The sequence below is a fragment of the Cyanistes caeruleus genome, chromosome 11 (assembly GCF_971803275.1).
Source record: "Cyanistes caeruleus chromosome 11, bCyaCae1.hap1.1, whole genome shotgun sequence".
NCBI classification, from domain to species: domain Eukaryota; kingdom Metazoa; phylum Chordata; class Aves; order Passeriformes; family Paridae; genus Cyanistes; species Cyanistes caeruleus.
In genome coordinates this window covers 19,249,745-19,268,785 of record NC_141711.1, presented here as the reverse complement: position 1 = coordinate 19,268,785, position 19,041 = coordinate 19,249,745, and the positions used below count along the sequence as shown (strand labels likewise).

General features: G+C 44.5%; 1 long non-coding RNA gene across 1 annotated transcript; it reads right to left on the bottom strand.

Moving 5' to 3' along the window:
- Positions 1-16,209: 16,209 nt before the first annotated feature.
- LOC147651065 (uncharacterized) lies at positions 16,210-18,634 on the bottom strand. The gene is made up of 4 exons (XR_015274965.1): positions 17,714-18,634; positions 17,412-17,499; positions 16,621-16,702; positions 16,210-16,402 (listed from the first exon to the last, which is right to left on the bottom strand). It is a non-coding gene; the product is annotated as an uncharacterized LOC147651065 (long non-coding RNA).
- Between the last annotated feature and the right edge of the window lie 407 nt (positions 18,635-19,041).

Genomic DNA, 19,041 nt, shown 5'->3' with positions numbered 1-19,041 from the left:
TTTTTATTTCCCCATTCATCCTTTCTACTCTTCCAGAACTTTGAGGGTGCCAAGGGGCGTGTTGTTCCCACTTTATTCCTAATGCTTCTGCCACCTCTTGAGTTATTTTTGATGTAAAGTGGGGACCTTTGTCAGAGTCTATTGTCTCTGGTACTCCATATCTAGGGATTATTTCTTCTAATAACACCTTTACAACTGTTTGTGAAGTTTCCCTAGATGTTGGGAAAGCTTCTACGAAATGGGTGAGATGGTCTACTAGGACCAGGAGATATTTAAGTCTCCCTACCTTTGGTAGTTCTGTGAAATCAATCTGAATATTTGCAAAGGGTCTTTTTGCCAGGGGTCTCCCTCCATACGGTAATTTTCTGAGATTTTTCCTATTCGTTCGTAAACATGGGAGGCAGCTTCTAGTAATTTGCTTAGCTAAGTCTCGGATACCTGTGCTCATATACCTCGCAGCAAAATAGTCTGTTAACCCCTGTGCTCCCCAATGTGTCCTTTGATGTATTTTTTCTAATATTCTTTGAGCTATGGCTTTTGGTAGTACTTCCCGGCCATCTGGGAGAAACCATCTCCCCTCTGGGTTTTCTATTGCTCCTGTCTCTGGGAGTTTTAACCTCTCTTCCTCAGTAAATCTACTTCTTAAGTCACTATCCCTATGTTTCAAAATTTCTTCATGCCCCCCTCTTTCTTTTAGGACCATGGTTCGTAATGCCACTCGTTTCACCTCCTGGTCGGCGGCATTATTTCCTCTACTCCTCCAGTCCATTCCCTTCTGGTGTCCTTTCAAATGAACCACTGCCAACCTTTTGGGCCTTCTCAGGGCTTTTAATACTGCAATTATCAGTTTTTGATGAACTAAATATTTCCCTTGGGAGTTTATTAAACCTCTTTCTTCCCACAGTTTACCGAACGTATGCACCACTCCGTAACTATATCTGGAATCTGTATATATTGTCCCCTCCTTTCCTTCTAGTAGTTTCAATGCCCTTAATACTGAATACAATTCGCAGGCTTGGGCTGACCAAGATTTGTCTAATGGACCTGATTCTAAGACTTGTAAATCAGGTCCTCGTACGATGGCATAGCCTGTTTTCCTCCTTCCTTCTATTACTCTGGAGGACCCATCCACAAGCAGCTTTTCTCCGCTTTCTAATTCCTCTTCTTCCAAATCAGGTCTAATTTTGGTTTGTTCCTGAATTGTAGTTCTACAGTCATGTGTCAAAGGTTCGCCTTCGGGTTCTCCATACAAAAATGCAGCCGGGTTTTGTAAAGCAGTGGTTTCTAATATTAAGTTTGGGGCCTCAACTAAAATTCCTTCATATTTTAGAAGTCTAGCATCTGAAATCCACTTATCCGCCTTTTGTTGTAACACACCCCGAATGTTATGGGGGGACATTACCTTCAAATTGCTATTAAAGGTGATTTTCCTAGCTTCCTCCATCAGTAGGGCACATCCTGCTACTACTTGCAGACAAGTTGGCCAGCCCTTACTCACGGGGTCCAAGATCTTTGATAGATACCCTATCAGCTTCTTTCTCCCTGCCCACTCCTGAGTCAGGACTCCGAAGGCAATCCCATTTTCCACATTTACAAACAAATGAAAGGGTCTTTTCAAATCTGGAAGACTCAAGACAGGAGCATGAATTAAACTTTCTTGTAGCTCCCGGAAATTTTTCTGTGTCTTCTGAACTCATTTCATTAATCCCTCCTGTGTCAATTTATGATATAAAAATTTAACTTTGCTGCTATAGTTTTCAATCCACTGTCTACAGTACCCTGTTAACCCCAAGATTTCATGTATCTGCCTTTTATTTTTGGGAACCGGTAGTGACAGAATTCCTTCTATCCCTTCAGGGTCTATCTTTTTCTCCCCGTTTTTAAGGTAATGGCCTAAATATTTTACTTCTTCTTCTACAAATTGGAGTTTTGCCTTGGATACTTTCAATCCCTTTAAACCCAGGAAATTTAACAACTTAATACTCTCTCTCCTTACATCTTCCTCCTCTTTCCCAGCTAAAAGCAAATCATCTACATATTGTATCAAGGTCACTCCTGGGTCTGTCTGATAATCCTGTAAAATCTGCTCCAATGCCTGCCCAAACAAACTGGGGGATTCTGTGAATCCCTGGGGGAATACTGTCCATCTCAGTTGTTGTCTCCTCCCCGTATCTGGATCTTCCCATTCAAATGCGAAATAATCTCGGCTAGTCTCATCAAAGGGGCAGGCCCAGAATGCATCTTTTAAATCTGTAACACTGTACCACAAACTGTTGCGTCCCGGCTTGCTTAGTAATGTGTACGGGTTTGCAACTATGGGGAACCGTGCTACTGTGCGTTTGTTAATTTCTCTTAAATCTTGTACCAAGCGATAAGTCCCATCTGGCTTCTTTACTGGCAGTATGGGTGTGTTAAAAGGTGACATACATGGTTCTAATAGTCCCTTACTTAAGAGTCTGTCAATTTCTGGTTTCAACCCTCTTTGTCCCTCAAGTGACAAGGGATATTGTTTTATTCTAACTGGGATTTCTGGGTTCTTAATAGTGACCGAGAATGGGGTTATCCTCAACTGTCCCACACTCTCAGGTGTATACCACACTTCTGGGTTTATTTTGTCTTCATCTTCCACTCTTAAAGGGCATAGCTTTATCTTCACCTCCTTATCAACTATATCTAAATGTATTCCTAATTCAATAATTAAATCCCGTCCCAACAAATTATAATCTGCTTCTGGTACTAATCAAAAATTTCCCAACCCAATTTTTGACTCTGATTCTATCACCACATCTTTAATAGCCCCCACTTCAAAGGGTTCCCCCTTTGCCCCCACTACCGTGGCAGTTTCTTTGGATATACTACATCCTTTAGGTAAAAACTGAATGGTTGATCTCTCAGCTCCAGTATCTACCAAGAATGTTATTTCTTGGTGCTGGGGACCCACTTTTAACTTTATCAAGGGCTCTTTCTGGTGTTTTCGGGTCCCCAGAATAAGGAGCCCCTGAGCCCCCTAGTCTTCTTTGAACATCTTTTCATCCTGGATCCTCACCCTACATTCTCTCTTAAAGTGTCCTTTCTTTCCACAATAAAAACAAACCTTAGTGTTCTGTCTTTCATTTGAATCTCTGATCGGTCTCTGTTGTTTCCCTTTCCAGGTTTGATCTCTACTCTCTCTCACAGCAGCCACCATCATCTTAATTTGCCGATTCTGAGCCTCCTCTTCTCTCCTAACATACGCTTTTTGTGCCTCCCGCAAAAGCTCATCCAAACCTCTGTCTTGCCACCCATCCAATTTTTCTATCTTCCGCCGAATATCCTCCCAGGCTTTTGCCACAAATTGTGCTTTAAGCAGTGCTTGCCCCAATTGGGTGTCTGGATCCATTCCGGAATATAGTTGAAAACTCTTTCTTAGTCTTTCTAACCATTCCGTAGGAGTTTCGTCTTTCTTTTGCCTCTCATTGAATGCTTTATTTATATTATGACCTCTTGGGACTGCCTCCCTAATTCCTTGAATTATAATAGTCCTCAAATCCTGCATATTTATTCTGTGCGCTGGATTTTGGTCATCCCAATGGGGATTTTGGAGGGGCCACTTTACATCTGCCAGTGGTCCCTGGACATGCTGAGCATCCCAAATGCGCATTCCTTCTCTTCTAATCATGTTTTTCTCTTCTGCCGTAAATAAAATATTCAGGATAGATTGTAATTCCTCCCATGTGTACATATTGGGTCCTAAGAATTGATCAACTCTTTCTGCAACCCCCAATGGATCTTCCAACAAATGCCCCATTTCCTTTTTGAAGTCTCTAACATCCCCCGAACTAAGGGGGACAGATATAAACCCTATTCCAGCTTGAGGGCCACCCATTGGCATCTCTCTTAATGGGAATAGGTTCTCCTGGTTCCTTCTGGATCTATTCCTGGTAACAGGCCCCACATCTGGCATGTCTAAATCCTCCTCCTCGGGGTTTGGAGGGGGAGGGGCTCGTGGTGGTGGTGGTGGTACAAATGGAGTTGGGGGGGATTATCAAAGCATCTTCTTTTCGGGGTTTCTTTTTCTTTCCCTTCCCCTCCCCTGAGTTCTCTGTCAAATATAAAAACCTCGGGATTTACTACCCAGGTCTCTGCATAAGCACTTTCCTCTGAGCTAAAGAGGATCTTTGTATTTACCCAGGAGTTTAATTTTTGTTTAACCCAATCTTCGGTTGATCCAAATATAGGCCAAAATACATTCTTTGAAATTTCCTTTCCTCCCCATACTTCTACACAATAGTGATTCATTTTTGCCCTATCTTTATTTTCTGTTCCCGGGAAATGCTTCCAATTATCTAGTATAAAACCCAATGGACTATCTCTAGGTACCGGTGGGAGTTTAATAGATACAGGGTGCTTGCTCTTCCCCTGCCCCATTCTTCCGGAGTGCCTTCAAATCACACAGCCTCTTTCACTTCCCCTGGTTCGTGGCCCACGCCCTCGCGGGCCAATGGGAACCGCACTACTGAGGGTCCGCACTCGCTTGGGGAATCTGGCTACCAGTCCCCCTCTCACACACACACCACTTCGCCACACTCCGGGATCCTGACCCCAACCGAACGGTTCCCGTAATACTCACGCGTCCCGCGGCTTCGTCCGGACTCTGTGCACAGATTTTAAGGGGTCGACCAGTCTCCCTTTTGCTACTTGCCTTAAATTTAGGTTCGTCGGTGCAACCGAGGCAGAAACCGGTCCTCCGGGCCGCTAAATATTAGCGGGGCGCCCCCCTGGCAGTGCCCAGAATCTGCCCTACAGATTGCATCCGAGTCACGGGCACCAAATTTGTTATGAATTCCCTCAAGAGAGTGATATGGTTCAATCAGAGAAAAGTTTTATTAATCACAGCAAGCAAGCAATAAGCAATAGATCAGCGCTGGGTGACAGGGGAGCAGGAGAATTCCCGCTCCACGCAACTGCCGCGCCGCTGGTTTCCGTACTCCCCCTTTTAACCCGGCTTCCGGGTTACGTGTCCTTTCTCTGGCGTCTCTGCGCATGTGTCTCCGGTTGCTAGGGGGTCTTTTTTCTGCCTTCTGGTGGTCGCGGGATGAAGATCATAGGTCTTCCTCAGTCTTATCCTTTTGACCTTTCTTCACTGTTTTCTGTTAAGGCTTATCTTTGGTGACTTTCTGGAATTCAAGAAAGCTCGCAAGGCCGTTAGTGAGTTATGCAAGCGTCAGTGGCAACCTTCAACCTCATCCTGATTCCACAAAGCATAGTTTTGCTAACATCGTATCTACATGTTTAGGCGAACAAAAGGGTCTCTGCTTATCACAATCCCCCCCTTTTTCTATGCCTTACTTTTGTTCGCTAAATCTTTGTAGTTCTCTTTTACTTAGTTCTAAATAATCTTCTGTCTCTTCCCCATTTAAGGTTTCATATTTAGCTTGTATTAACATAAGGTGAGCTGCTTCTAACTTGCTTTTCATGATGCTAATGATTTTTTTGAAAATGCAAGGGCCAAAAGTAAGTCCTAAAATTAGTCAAATTAGCGGTCCCGCTATGGTAGATAGCAGAGTTGTTAACCAGGGAGAATAGTTAAACCAGGATTCGTACCAACTTTGTTGCATTTCTTGTTCTCTCTTTCTCTTTTCCAGTCCTTCCCGTAATTTGGCCATAGTTTCTCTTCCTACCCCACTTTTGTTTACATATACACAGCATTCTTCCCTGATCGCAGCACATAGGCCCCCTTGCTGTAAAAATAATAGATTTAATCCCCTTCTATTTTGCAAGGCCACCTCAGCTAGCGAGTCTAGGGAGTCTGTGAGGTCTTCTATAGATTTATCGATTCTTCTTAAATCCTCATCTACTGAAATTCTAAGCTCTCTGAACCCCTGGTGTTGATTCGCTAAGGATGCTATACCTGTTCCTAGTCCAGCTCCTCCTATGCCTAGCAATACGGCTACTGTTAGTGCCATGAGGGGTTCTCGCTTCACCAAATGATGTTCTGGGTTTTGGTATTGTGTATACACATATTCTTCAGAATGATAAATAATCCTGGGAACTATTATAACCTGTATGCAAAATTCGTAGGTTTCATTAAAGGCTGTTATAGAAACACATGGGGTTACTCCTAAGGTGTTACAAACCCATTTAGTATTAGCTGCTGGAATCAGCCACTGAGCTGGCTTGCAAGGGTCCTTAATCTGCATTTTTGTCTGACATAAATGATTCTTATTTGGGGGCACATTTCCTAGACATTTTCCTTTTCCAGTGACTCGAGATAATGTTATTCCTGGGGTATCTTCTCTTCCTGTTTTCCATAAGCAGGCAGCAGGATTGGTACCGTTTACCCTTTTTGGTTCTGCTATGGAGCCTATGGCTTCATAAAAGGGTGGGTTAATGTTATAGCATAACCAACATTCCCTAGTTAAATTTGGGTGTGTATTATTTAACGCTTTAAAGGTAGCCTGTAAAATTTTCCAAAGGGCTTTGTTTCCATATTCTTGGGGTATCCCTACCGTGGTTGATACTTGGAACTTGCTATTTTCTAGTTTTTCTGAATGGTTATTCTGATCCCTTACTTTGGGGTCTACTGCTCCCCACACCACTGGATTTGGTCCCACAGATCTCGAATCATGGGGAACCACCTCTTCCTTTATAAGAATGTGCATTCCCTGATCTTTTCCAGGTTCCCATACCCTGAGACCCCAAGTTCGTCCCAATAACCACCCAGGGTCTTGGGATTGTGTGATATTGATATAGTGAAATTTGCAAGTCCCAACATACATTACTGCCCCCGAGGGATCTGTCCTGGGCTTTATACATCCGTGTGGACCCCGTTCAACCTTTAGATGCTTATCTGGGTTCTGTACTTTCCACCCCATGGAAATTGTTTCACAGCCCCAATATCTACAATAAAATTCACCAGGATAATTACAATATCCTCTGCCTGGATTAGAAGCTGGGCACATATATAGTACCTTACACCCGGGCCGTTTATAACTAGTACCCTTCCACTTAATGAGAGAGTCTAGTGTAACTTGAAAGCTGGGGGCTTCAGAGGTGATCTGTGATTGGATAATGACCTGGTCTTCCCATCAAATTAAAGACCAATTGAAGGGTTCGTGAGTCTTGCTTGTACAAATGTTAAATGTTAAAAAATGTGCTGATTAAGATTATAAATGTTACTGACTTCTTTAATGAGCATTGGCTTCCCCTGCTATAATAGAGGCTTTTCTTTTGTGAAGTGTCAATTTGGATTCCCCTGAAATTATTTTGCTGGGTTGTCTCATTCCCACTCTTGTGGCATTTCCAGGACCATGACCTTTTGGTCCCATGTATATTGGAGTGTTTCCCTCCACAGTTTATTACTCTTCTGCCTCTGCCGTCGTCGACCCGGTTGCCGCGGGACACGGGGTGTACCATCTTCTCGGCAGCAAGAGTACTCTTCAGGAGGGGAATTACTCCTTCTTTTATTGATTCTTTGTATGTATTTTTCCCAACTTTTATGTTTTACTAAAGGGGTATTGCACCTCAATTCCTGGAGCCACCGTCTGCGCAACCCAGCTACTATATTTGCTACAAAAGGCGCAGGTTCGTTTGGATGGTAACAATAATACGAGGGATTGACTCCTTTAGAGTAGATGGCCCACCACTTCTCTGATCCTGTCTCAAACTCTCCCGCTTGTATTCTGGTTACTAGGGCCCAATCAGTGAGTCTCCTCTGGGCAGTGTAGCAAGATCTACACAGCCCTCTTGGTGGGTAGCCTATATGACCGTGGGTCCACCAATGTTCTTCACATATTATACATTTAAAACAGACAAAAGGATAACAACCTCGGCATAAAGCACAGCCTATTTTAACACTTCTATTATATATTTCCTCACCACTAGATGGAGGTATTTTATATTCTATATAAAAGCCTTTATGGAGTTTACTATTCATAAATTTCTAAGCAAGTTAATAGCTCTTAGATGTTATTTTGTTTGGGATATCTTAAGTTTCAAATCCCCAGCCGGGCTAACCACTTCCCAGTTATTAGCTTTTGGTGGCTTCACAGGTCCTTTTATTCGACTCGCATGTGTCCAGCCTTTCTCTGCTGTTTGGACTGCAGAATCACTTGTTAGTAGGACTTGATACGGTCCCTCCCACTTCGGTGTTAGGGGATTCTCTTTCCAACTTCTTATCAGCACCCACTCTCCGGGTTGTACCTGGTGTAATATAAAATCCAATGGTGGTCTTGGAGCTAGCATCCCTTTTTCCCACAATGCCCTTTTGAACTTCATTAATTTTATTAAGTACTTATTGATGTATTGATCACTCACGTTTGGATGTGTTTGAACTTCCTCTATATTATAGGGCATACCGTATAACATCTCAAAAGGGGAAATTCCCAAATCTGCCCTTGGCTGGGTTCGAATATTCACAAGGGCTAGTGGAACACGCTTAACCCATGATAATTTCCTTTCCATCACCAGCTTGGTAAGTTGCTTTTTTATTTCCCCATTCATCCTTTCTACTCTTCCAGAACTTTGAGGGTGCCAAGGGGCGTGTTGTTCCCACTTTATTCCTAATGCTTCTGCCACCTCTTGAGTTATTTTTGATGTAAAGTGGGGACCTTTGTCAGAGTCTATTGTCTCTGGTACTCCATATCTAGGGATTATTTCTTCTAATAACACCTTTACAACTGTTTGTGAAGTTTCCCTAGATGTTGGGAAAGCTTCTACGAAATGGGTGAGATGGTCTACTAGGACCAGGAGATATTTAAGTCTCCCTACCTTTGGTAGTTCTGTGAAATCAATCTGAATATTTGCAAAGGGTCTTTTTGCCAGGGGTCTCCCTCCATACGGTAATTTTCTGAGATTTTTCCTATTCGTTCGTAAACATGGGAGGCAGCTTCTAGTAATTTGCTTAGCTAAGTCTCGGATACCTGTGCTCATATACCTCGCAGCAAAATAGTCTGTTAACCCCTGTGCTCCCCAATGTGTCCTTTGATGTATTTTTTCTAATATTCTTTGAGCTATGGCTTTTGGTAGTACTTCCCGGCCATCTGGGAGAAACCATCTCCCCTCTGGGTTTTCTATTGCTCCTGTCTCTGGGAGTTTTAACCTCTCTTCCTCAGTAAATCTACTTCTTAAGTCACTATCCCTATGTTTCAAAATTTCTTCATGCCCCCCTCTTTCTTTTAGGACCATGGTTCGTAATGCCACTCGTTTCACCTCCTGGTCGGCGGCATTATTTCCTCTACTCCTCCAGTCCATTCCCTTCTGGTGTCCTTTCAAATGAACCACTGCCAACCTTTTGGGCCTTCTCAGGGCTTTTAATACTGCAATTATCAGTTTTTGATGAACTAAATATTTCCCTTGGGAGTTTATTAAACCTCTTTCTTCCCACAGTTTACCGAACGTATGCACCACTCCGTAACTATATCTGGAATCTGTATATATTGTCCCCTCCTTTCCTTCTAGTAGTTTCAATGCCCTTAATACTGAATACAATTCGCAGGCTTGGGCTGACCAAGATTTGTCTAATGGACCTGATTCTAAGACTTGTAAATCAGGTCCTCGTACGATGGCATAGCCTGTTTTCCTCCTTCCTTCTATTACTCTGGAGGACCCATCCACAAGCAGCTTTTCTCCGCTTTCTAATTCCTCTTCTTCCAAATCAGGTCTAATTTTGGTTTGTTCCTGAATTGTAGTTCTACAGTCATGTGTCAAAGGTTCGCCTTCGGGTTCTCCATACAAAAATGCAGCCGGGTTTTGTAAAGCAGTGGTTTCTAATATTAAGTTTGGGGCCTCAACTAAAATTCCTTCATATTTTAGAAGTCTAGCATCTGAAATCCACTTATCCGCCTTTTGTTGTAACACACCCCGAATGTTATGGGGGGACATTACCTTCAAATTGCTATTAAAGGTGATTTTCCTAGCTTCCTCCATCAGTAGGGCACATCCTGCTACTACTTGCAGACAAGTTGGCCAGCCCTTACTCACGGGGTCCAAGATCTTTGATAGATACCCTATCAGCTTCTTTCTCCCTGCCCACTCCTGAGTCAGGACTCCGAAGGCAATCCCATTTTCCACATTTACAAACAAATGAAAGGGTCTTTTCAAATCTGGAAGACTCAAGACAGGAGCATGAATTAAACTTTCTTGTAGCTCCCGGAAATTTTTCTGTGTCTTCTGAACTCATTTCATTAATCCCTCCTGTGTCAATTTATGATATAAAAATTTAACTTTGCTGCTATAGTTTTCAATCCACTGTCTACAGTACCCTGTTAACCCCAAGATTTCATGTATCTGCCTTTTATTTTTGGGAACCGGTAGTGACAGAATTCCTTCTATCCCTTCAGGGTCTATCTTTTTCTCCCCGTTTTTAAGGTAATGGCCTAAATATTTTACTTCTTCTTCTACAAATTGGAGTTTTGCCTTGGATACTTTCAATCCCTTTAAACCCAGGAAATTTAACAACTTAATACTCTCTCTCCTTACATCTTCCTCCTCTTTCCCAGCTAAAAGCAAATCATCTACATATTGTATCAAGGTCACTCCTGGGTCTGTCTGATAATCCTGTAAAATCTGCTCCAATGCCTGCCCAAACAAACTGGGGGATTCTGTGAATCCCTGGGGGAATACTGTCCATCTCAGTTGTTGTCTCCTCCCCGTATCTGGATCTTCCCATTCAAATGCGAAATAATCTCGGCTAGTCTCATCAAAGGGGCAGGCCCAGAATGCATCTTTTAAATCTGTAACACTGTACCACAAACTGTTGCGTCCCGGCTTGCTTAGTAATGTGTACGGGTTTGCAACTATGGGGAACCGTGCTACTGTGCGTTTGTTAATTTCTCTTAAATCTTGTACCAAGCGATAAGTCCCATCTGGCTTCTTTACTGGCAGTATGGGTGTGTTAAAAGGTGACATACATGGTTCTAATAGTCCCTTACTTAAGAGTCTGTCAATTTCTGGTTTCAACCCTCTTTGTCCCTCAAGTGACAAGGGATATTGTTTTATTCTAACTGGGATTTCTGGGTTCTTAATAGTGACCGAGAATGGGGTTATCCTCAACTGTCCCACACTCTCAGGTGTATACCACACTTCTGGGTTTATTTTGTCTTCATCTTCCACTCTTAAAGGGCATAGCTTTATCTTCACCTCCTTATCAACTATATCTAAATGTATTCCTAATTCAATAATTAAATCCCGTCCCAACAAATTATAATCTGCTTCTGGTACTAATCAAAAATTTCCCAACCCAATTTTTGACTCTGATTCTATCACCACATCTTTAATAGCCCCCACTTCAAAGGGTTCCCCCTTTGCCCCCACTACCGTGGCAGTTTCTTTGGATATACTACATCCTTTAGGTAAAAACTGAATGGTTGATCTCTCAGCTCCAGTATCTACCAAGAATGTTATTTCTTGGTGCTGGGGACCCACTTTTAACTTTATCAAGGGCTCTTTCTGGTGTTTTCGGGTCCCCAGAATAAGGAGCCCCTGAGCCCCCTAGTCTTCTTTGAACATCTTTTCATCCTGGATCCTCACCCTACATTCTCTCTTAAAGTGTCCTTTCTTTCCACAATAAAAACAAACCTTAGTGTTCTGTCTTTCATTTGAATCTCTGATCGGTCTCTGTTGTTTCCCTTTCCAGGTTTGATCTCTACTCTCTCTCACAGCAGCCACCATCATCTTAATTTGCCGATTCTGAGCCTCCTCTTCTCTCCTAACATACGCTTTTTGTGCCTCCCGCAAAAGCTCATCCAAACCTCTGTCTTGCCACCCATCCAATTTTTCTATCTTCCGCCGAATATCCTCCCAGGCTTTTGCCACAAATTGTGCTTTAAGCAGTGCTTGCCCCAATTGGGTGTCTGGATCCATTCCGGAATATAGTTGAAAACTCTTTCTTAGTCTTTCTAACCATTCCGTAGGAGTTTCGTCTTTCTTTTGCCTCTCATTGAATGCTTTATTTATATTATGACCTCTTGGGACTGCCTCCCTAATTCCTTGAATTATAATAGTCCTCAAATCCTGCATATTTATTCTGTGCGCTGGATTTTGGTCATCCCAATGGGGATTTTGGAGGGGCCACTTTACATCTGCCAGTGGTCCCTGGACATGCTGAGCATCCCAAATGCGCATTCCTTCTCTTCTAATCATGTTTTTCTCTTCTGCCGTAAATAAAATATTCAGGATAGATTGTAATTCCTCCCATGTGTACATATTGGGTCCTAAGAATTGATCAACTCTTTCTGCAACCCCCAATGGATCTTCCAACAAATGCCCCATTTCCTTTTTGAAGTCTCTAACATCCCCCGAACTAAGGGGGACAGATATAAACCCTATTCCAGCTTGAGGGCCACCCATTGGCATCTCTCTTAATGGGAATAGGTTCTCCTGGTTCCTTCTGGATCTATTCCTGGTAACAGGCCCCACATCTGGCATGTCTAAATCCTCCTCCTCGGGGTTTGGAGGGGGAGGGGCTCGTGGTGGTGGTGGTGGTACAAATGGAGTTGGGGGGGATTATCAAAGCATCTTCTTTTCGGGGTTTCTTTTTCTTTCCCTTCCCCTCCCCTGAGTTCTCTGTCAAATATAAAAACCTCGGGATTTACTACCCAGGTCTCTGCATAAGCACTTTCCTCTGAGCTAAAGAGGATCTTTGTATTTACCCAGGAGTTTAATTTTTGTTTAACCCAATCTTCGGTTGATCCAAATATAGGCCAAAATACATTCTTTGAAATTTCCTTTCCTCCCCATACTTCTACACAATAGTGATTCATTTTTGCCCTATCTTTATTTTCTGTTCCCGGGAAATGCTTCCAATTATCTAGTATAAAACCCAATGGACTATCTCTAGGTACCGGTGGGAGTTTAATAGATACAGGGTGCTTGCTCTTCCCCTGCCCCATTCTTCCGGAGTGCCTTCAAATCACACAGCCTCTTTCACTTCCCCTGGTTCGTGGCCCACGCCCTCGCAGGCCAATGGGAACCGCACTACTGAGGGTCCGCACTCGCTTGGGGAATCTGGCTACCAGTCCCCCTCTCACACACACACCACTTCGCCACACTCCGGGATCCTGACCCCAACCGAACGGTTCCCGTAATACTCACGCGTCCCGCGGCTTCGTCCGGACTCTGTGCACAGATTTTAAGGGGTCGACCAGTCTCCCTTTTGCTACTTGCCTTAAATTTAGGTTCGTCGGTGCAACCGAGGCAGAAACCGGTCCTCCGGGCCGCTAAATATTAGCGGGGCGCCCCCCTGGCAGTGCCGAGAATCTGCCCTACAGATTGCATCCGAGTCACGGGCACCAAATTTGTTATGAATTCCCTCAAGAGAGTGATCTGGTTCAATCAGAGAAAAGTTTTATTAATCACAGCAAGCAAGCAATAAGCAATAGATCAGCGCTGGGTGACAGGGGAGCAGGAGAATTCCCGCTCCACGCAACTGCCGCGCCGCTGGTTTCCGTACTCCCCCTTTTAACCCGGCTTCCGGGTTACGTGTCCTTTCTCTGGTGTCTCTGCGCATGTGTCTCCGGTTGCTAGGGGGTCTTTTTTCTGCCTTCTGGTGGTCGCGGGATGAAGATCATAGGTCTTCCTCAATCTTATCCTTTTGACCTTTCTTCACTGTTTTCTGTTAAGGCTTATCTATGGTGACTTTCTGGAATTCAAGAAAGCTCGCAAGGCCGTTAGTGATTTATGCAAGCGTCAGTAGCAACCTTCAACCTCATCCTGATTCCACAAAGCATAGTTTTGCAAAGCATCGTAGCTACATGTTTAGGTGAACAAAAGGGTCTCTTGCTTATCACACTGATGCTGACTAAGAATCAATTTCATAATACTCCTACAATCTGCAGGCAACAAAATCTGTGTAGCCCACAAATAATCAATCCTTTGTCTAACCGGTTCACTGGTCACTCCAAACTGACTGACTGTAGATCACAACTGTGCTAACCACTTCCAATCTAAAGCTGTCATTTGAGCTTGTATTCCTCCCCGTTGAATTGATGCAAAGGTTACGGGACATGCTACTTCCAAAACAGCGTCTGCTATTTCCTGATCACCCTCTTGCAAAATATTCCGTGCCAATGCAGCCCATGTCTCCCTTCTTTCCCGTGCAATAGCCTCACCTAACTCATGCCCTACCTCAGGATTTCTCATAGGGGAGGGTGGTAACGGTGCCGAAGGCTCCGTTCCAGAAGCAAGGTTAGTAGGTGAAGGTATTGAAGATGGCACAAAAGGATTAGTAGCTGCGGCAGGGGTCAGTGATGGCGCGGGGCGAGTCAAAATTACTGTATTCGTGGCGGGTGGCAATGGACACTCATTCATTCCCTCTAATGATCTATTTTTTGACATAGCTGCAGATGCCTTTGTGGCAGCTGCCTCTTCAGCCTGATACTGCAAAAGAACATTATGAACTGTCCGCCACAGTTTTCCCATTTTTTTTAGCAGTTCTATCATCATTTAAAACAGCTTCCCACAATTTATCTCCAAATTTTTGCCACTCACTTAATTCATGGACTGTATGGGGATTCTGAAAACACCCCCGGGCATACCCATAAGCAAGAAGTCCAGGAAGCTCCTTGCACAAATCAAAATCTTTAACCTGTCGCTTTTCTAAAAAGCAGGTAAATAAATCATATGCTGCTTGCCTTTCCATCTTACTGTCAGTGCGTGCTGTTGCAGCCCCTACAAAGTTTCAGCAGCACCTTACAGCAGGACTCTTCTATAAGGACGCCTGGGGCGCGGCAACGTTGCTTTTTGACCAGGACTCTCCTGTGAGGTTGCCTGGAACACGGCACAGCTGTTGCGTTTGGCCGTCCTTGCTGCGGAGGACCCGTCCCCTGACACCAACTCCCTTGGCTGACTCCAACTCCTTTTTAAGGTCCCAAAGATCCCAAAGGTCCCAAAGGTCCCTGCTGTTTGGGCACCTTGATGAGTTTGGCGGAAGAAATGCAGCACTCAATATGAATGATCAGCAAGTCTCATTTATTGGTAACTCTAAAACCACTTATATAGCTTCAATAATTAGGCTCATACCTAGTGCAAAAGCAAGCTCGTTATTGGATATTTTCAATTAAGGTCAACTCCACCTAATTCCACATTCCTGTGATCGCTCACCTATGCTGAATTCACATTCTTCTGATCACAGCGTCCTGTTCTCAGTTAACAGTTATCACTAAGGTCTTCCTGACTTTGCAACATCTCACACTAACCGAACTCTACTGTCTAATTCTTTCCCAGCTAACTGCTGCATGGGAACATGACCTTTGCTAGCTAGCCATTGCTCTCTACAGTTCTAACAATGTAATGCTGGGATTTGATACAGTTGCCCCTCAAATACCCCAGGTAAAGGGAGCTGAGTGCTTCGATTCCACGGAAACCATGAGACAGTATCAAGACAAGTATGCTGCTATGAAGGAGCACTCTTTTTTTTCTGCCATGGAGAGAGAGGACTCGCACGTGGAGGAGACCGTGGTGTTCCTGCACAGGGACTCACCCCTGACCAGAATCATGTGTGACAGGGAGCAGGAGGGCCCTGATGTTAGTGAGCAAGGTGAGGGCAAAGCAGCCCCTCTCACAGCCTGTCCCAGGGGCTGTCGGGGTGGCCAGCGTGGGGCCCAGAGCAGAGGCCAAAGGAGGCAGGAGCTGCTCAGCCAGGCCAGGGCTGGCAGCCTCCTTCCTCCTCAAGTGGGGCCCAGCTGGGCCAGGGGGCAGCTGTTGGGAGCCCCGTGCCCGCAATGGCCGCTGTTCTCCAAGGCCTCCAGCCCTGCCCATCAGCCAGGCACGCAGGCAGGGACAGAGCAGCCCTTGGGGACGACGCTGCGGTCTGAGAGCCCCACAGAGCTGCTGACACTGGCTGCCATTGGCTCTGTCCCCTGCAGCATGCCTGCTGTGTCGCCGTGCAGAAGCTGACCCCTGTGCTTCTCCAGGCCCTGGCAAGTGCCCCTGTGCTGCTCCTGTGCTGTCCAGGGCACCCACGGGCGTTGCTCGCGCCTGAGAGCGACCAGAACCAGCGGGGAGTGTGACAGCTCTGCTGCTCTGGGCTCGGCTGTCAGGCCAAGCCCCCGGGGCTGGGGGCAGTGTCTTTTTATGCTTGGCAGAGCCCGTAGGCTCCTGGAGGGCTGGGGGCACTGCTGCGGCCCAGCCTGGCCCAGGCCTGGGAGGCCTTTGACATTGCTCTTAGATCCTTGAAAGGATTTAAACGGTAAGGTTGCTTGGCAACTTCTTCAAGGAACAAATATTACACGATTCTTTTCAAGAAAGGGTTTATTAGTTTGGGTTCAGTTTCCCTATGGAATTCTTATGCTTCCTTAGACGATCCAGAAATTAATGAAAATCTAACATATTCCTAGGAGAAGTTTTTGAATCCACTACTTGCAGAAGTCTCTAAAGTCACTGTTTCTCTTAAACACTTCCCTTACATCTAGCTAGCTAGCTGCTCCTGTAACAGAGAGAGATGCAGTGGTTTACTTGGCTGGACATCACAACATCATGTTACACACACCAGTATACCAACACCCATTTGTTCCCTGACAGTTCCAAAGTTTCAGGCTCTTCTGGAGGTCCTGAATTAATTTTGCATGCACATCCATAGCCGTGTTCCCTCCCCATGCTCAGCATTCAGCCACAGTTACCAGGGAGCCAATGTTCCATACTCACCTCAAGCAATAAATCTACATATGTCTTCCCAACCCACTTTGTCTTCACTGAGCTCTACAGATCTACAAAATAACTTTAGGCCCTGTGCACAAAAGAAAACACAACACCAATCAATAGGGTTCAACCCTTCTGATTCGGCTGCTGCTCCCAACAATCATGAATGAACAACACGATAAAGTCAGAAGCTCTATCCTCCACGTCCCTCCTATTCTCTTGCCCCCCACCACATGTTGGCTCCAGCAGAAATGTTCCCTACTGTAGCCTGGTGTACTAAGAAAAATGAAAGGCAGCAGCTGTCTCCCTGAACATGCTGCAATCTAAATTGCAGTGAAACAGCAGCTCTTGCATTAAATGCTCAGCAGCAGGATCCCACAGCTGGCCCCAGAAGCGCTGCCTGCCAGGGGCTGAGATCTCCATTCTGACACACCCTGCAAATCAGACGGGCTGGAAGATTGCAGGGCAGTAACTGTATGAACACAGCCATACATTTCATCCGCGTTATCTAGCAAGTCTCAAGAAACAAACGTCATTTAAGCCTGTCTTGAGACTATATTCTACAAAATAGAACAAGCAATTGTTTTGGTGGCCTGTGTAATTTTTGGGGGCTGTGTATGGTTTTTTTTGTTGTTGTTGTCTTTGTTTTTAAATCGAAAATTCACTGGCTTCAGAAGAGCAAGCCCCAGATTCATTAGGATGAAGAACCGCACGGACGTATGTGGCTGACAAGAACACTCGGCATGTCTAACAGTAACACCAGAAAGACAGGAAAAAGTTAAAGGAGATAGACCTACCTGAAAGGATCCCAAATGTCTCGCTAACCTGTCTAGTGACTATTTTTCTGCTAAGCTCTAAACGTTCCTATAGCTATGAGGTAATTATCTGAAAGAAAGGAAAGGCAGAAAGCTGCTCAGCCTTTATTTTTTACCAGGACTGTCTCATGGGATTCTACCACAACTTTGACCACAAGAAAGGATGGCAAATTTTGACTACAGAGCATTCATAACCAGGCAGCATTTTTTCTTCCTTACTCAAGTCCAGTAAGGGTTTAAAAGGGAAAAATATACAAAAGGGGACTGAGGAAGTTGTGTCATACCTCTTAGGCGTGCGTCATCTATGGAGAAGAAGAAAACTCTAGCACTTTCTGTGCGTGGTAGAGAAAGAACCCTAGACAAGTACAAAGGGGTTTTAGCATCCTAAAAGGTCCTATCAAATCCCATGGGCACGAGTTAGAGCTGTAGTGCCTCAGAGAAATGGGATACACGGAAGAGCTTTCCTGCATAGTATGCAAATAAAGCCTTCTATAAAAAGACCCCACGTTTGACACAAAAACTGACTGTGTCTTTGCCTTGTGGCCAAACTCAGTTTGGGGTTGGCCAAACCAAAACAACCCAGTCCATTTCTTGTGCTCAGCTTCTCTCTCTTCACATTCAACTTCACATCCAATGGGCTGCTGGGACTCTGGACTCCACACAGCACCAGTGGTTTTCCAAGATGACTTTCCTTGCTCAGAGGTGTGCAGTGTCAGTTTCCCATTTCCTCAGTGCTGCCACTAATATTCCCACAGCATCCAACTACTACAGCCAAGTAGACAACAAATACAAATGGAACTTGCCTTTCTTGGTGCTTTGCAATTTCTGACATCTCCGGCTCATCAGCACCCTCAGAAGTGATGTCTTGGAAATGTGAATCCTCTTGCCACGTGACTTTTTCCGGTTTTATCGTTCCAAGTATGTGAGGCCCTGCAAAACCAGCAGCAAAAGAGAAAGAAAGCCAAAACCAGATTATTTCTCTGCTTGCCAGGAAAAATTCCTTCTTTCAAGTGAAATATTTATACCGGGAAAGACAGATTTAGGAAGGACAGAATCTTCTCCTCCCTGATTTCCTGAGCTGTAGCTCTGCTCCAGGATCTTCCACTTTCTTCTAGGCATCTCCTATGTATTCTTAAATATTTATCATTGCATCCAGAAGACAGTGAATAGCTCCTGAATACAGCACAAGTGTGGTGGGCTTGTTGCTTTGTGTTGTTGCATTTTAGTATTTTGGATAACTCGGCACGGTTTCCTTTCATTCCTACCTGACTGTGACTTGATTAAATATTCCTTCATCTTCATTTCATAAGGCCTCACTTTATCTGAGGTTAGGACACCCCAATGATCCTTCAGTGTCATTCAGTTTCCTTTTTCTGAAGGTCCAGGAATAGAATTTGGTAACTAACAGAATGTTCATGGAGCTTGGGGTCAACTCCAGGATTTTGCTCCTCCCTCTACCTTAACACCCATTTTCCTTAAAATCCTCTTGGGCTCTAGGTAACTTGGTATGACTGCTGTGTCACCTTTTTCCTTGTTTGAGAAGTTTAGGGCACAACAAGAAGCTTTTTCACCACTCTGCAAAAATCCCAATGCCTTCTCAAGGCGTGCACCT